This window comes from Halichoerus grypus, chromosome 11 (genome assembly GCF_964656455.1).
Source record: "Halichoerus grypus chromosome 11, mHalGry1.hap1.1, whole genome shotgun sequence".
Lineage (NCBI taxonomy): Eukaryota > Metazoa > Chordata > Mammalia > Carnivora > Phocidae > Halichoerus > Halichoerus grypus.
Window position 1 is genome coordinate 99,141,676 of NC_135722.1, and position 2,800 is coordinate 99,144,475.

Genomic DNA, 2,800 nt, shown 5'->3' on the forward strand with positions numbered 1-2,800 from the left:
TGTTGAAAAATTTTCCTTTTGATCTATTTCCTTGAAGATATTCATCATGGATACTTTAAAGTCTGTGTTTGAAAACAATGTTTGGTTCAGATGTGAATCTGCCCCTATGATTTGATCTTTTAGTTCTTATTCATTTCATTCTGTGTCCTAGAATACCTACTCATTTTTTTTTTTAAATTAAATGCTGGACACTGTTATGAAAATTATAGTTTGTAGATGATATCTTCTTCCAATTAAGATTTGCTTAGTCAATTAGAGTTGGGAAAGATCCTCTGTATTTGAAGCTGGGTTCCAGTCTCAGTGAAGGTTGATATATTCCCTACTCACTTTTACTCTTTGGGTTTTGCCCTTCATGGATCCCAGATGAAATCCTGGAATATTTACCAGGGCTTCTCCTCCTTGGTGATCTTTCATTTTTATCTCCTTAGCACTGTAAGAGTACAGTGCTAAAAAACCTATTTTTAAAAATACAATTTCCATTTATTTATTTTTTCCCCCAGAGCACAGCTTTTCTTCAGTCCTTAAGGACCAGCTTTCTTACATGGGCTTTGGCAGGGGCCATGGGGCAGTGCCCTTAGGTCTAAATTGGATGGGAATGTTCAGGTCTTCCAGGCTTCATGAGAATGATTCCTGACTACCTTGCTGTGGATGGCAAAATTCACACAGAGTAATGTAGTTTCACACAGTCATGCAGTTTCATATACAGCTTGGGAAGCATGTAGGTGTCAAAGAGTATTGCTTGGAAATGTCCCTGACAGCTGTGGTCTGTACTGTTTTGAGTGATGAACTTCGTAATGGCCTTGTCCTTGGGCACACATAGGGTCCCATTAGTGCAGCATATGGGCTGCATACGTCCGTGGCTTTTTGGCACCACAATTGTTACTTCTTTTCTTGGTCCACATCAGGATGAAGATCCTATTAGGAAGGGGGTGCGACACACTCAGCCTCAGTCTCCCTCTTGCATCTTGGAAGTGAGGACCTGAGAGCTCAAAGTTCTCTTTAATTTCCCAGTCTCATAACCACCTTTTGATTAGACTTTTTAGCTCCTGGGCTGCTGCTTATAGATCACAAATGCCCTGTGGGAAATTGGCACTAAATGTTAGGCTCAATTTCTTTGATCTTCCCTTCTTTCTAGGATCTCAACCTTTATATCCTGGATGCCTTGGTGGCTCTGAACTCCAATTTATGTCTCTTCAGCCTCATGAGACTGTCAAAAGCTCTGTTAGCTTCACGGTGTCTTAGCTGCTACTTTATGCTTGTCTTCTTAGTCTCTGCTTGTCTTCTCAGCCTCTGAGCTACTGCATATGAATCAGTGAATGCCTCAAGGGAAAAGCAATCATGAATGTAAGGTGCTTCTCAATTCATTTCCCTTCTTTTTGGGATTTTGGCACATAAGTCCTGGCTGCCTTGGTAGCTCTCTGATGATTTTTAAAGAGTCATTTTTTGTTTTTGTTTTTAAAAGTTTTTAATAGGAGAAATTTGTCTGATACAAGCCAGTCTGACATAGACAAGGAGAGAAATCTAGCAACCTGCTTTTATGAAGGACTTTTGTGACCACTACTTTGTGCTAGACTGGAGATTAAGTAGAAAAGGAATCAAATAAATGTGAGGGAGAAGAGTTACAAAAGGATTAAGTTACTTGACATCCGAAAGGCCACAGTCCATCTTGTTCCTCAGAGTAGTTATTAGATGTTGGTCATGTTGTGGGGTTGGAAGGAACCTGGCAGCTGTTTTCAGATATCTGAAGGACTCTGCTGTGGCCTTGGCAATGACTGGGGACAGGAATGGGGAGTGGATCAGGGGAATGAGGGCCAAGGGTGCAACTAGAAGCTGAAGAGATACAGATTTTGGCTTGATTAAAAGGAATGATTTCTAACAAAGATTGGTTAGAATGAGGATCACTAGGGACTTAACACCTTCCCCATCCATGAATGGCCAATCTGGGATGGGGTGCTATAGAAGAATTAAAATACTGGATGTGGGGTGGGCTAGATGGCCTACCCTGTGTTACACCTGATCACGGTAAGTGAAGAACTCAATAAATGTTGAATGAACACATGATCTACAAAGTCCCAGCTAATGCTGAGATCTCATGATTTCCAAAGTGAGGAAATGAGGATGGTGTGACACGAAGTACATAGGGCTAAAACAATTTGTTCCCAGAGCAGTTTAGGAAGGAAGAACAGGGAGAATGCCATAATTTCTATTTCCCCCTCTTATAACCTCAAATTTCAGCTAGACCTGTAAGTTTTTGTTAAACTTCCCATGCTAAGCCAAGCCCCAGTGTACAGCATCAGGACCTAGCAGAGGTGTGGATGGATGGAGACAAAGAAAGCGTTCTCTGTGGTGGTGGGCACCCCTGTTTCATGCTCTCCTGGGGGCTGCAGGTGCAGGTTTTGCAGAGCTTGGCATCCTGCCCTCCTGAGGCAGTCCCGGTCTGCCCTGGGAATGGTGCCAGCCAGGAGGTCATGTCCTGGCTGGGCTTCTCCTCCCTCCTCTCTGCAGCATTTTCTCAGCCTGAGCTGGGGCTGTGGCCCCTCCCTCACCGCAGGCTGGAACAGACTAATCAGTGCCCCTTGCTTGGGGAGCTCAAGTTGGGCACCCTCCCCCACCCCCATCCCCATCCCCACACAGGGCTGGGAGTACTGTTCCGACCGGCCGAGTCCTGCAAATGGTGCTACTAAATATTTCATTCAGGCTTAACAACTCAATCTGCCTGCCATTATCCTGAGGGCCCCTGCAGCCCCCAGCCCCTTTCTGATTAACAAAGTAGCCGGCCGGGAAGATCTGCGGAAGCCCT

General features: G+C 44.4%; 1 pseudogene; it reads right to left on the reverse strand.

Moving 5' to 3' along the window:
• Nucleotides 1-537: 537 nt before the first annotated feature.
• On the reverse strand, nucleotides 538-1,665 carry LOC118549867 (small ribosomal subunit protein eS26 pseudogene; annotated as a pseudogene).
• Between the last annotated feature and the right edge of the window lie 1,135 nt (nucleotides 1,666-2,800).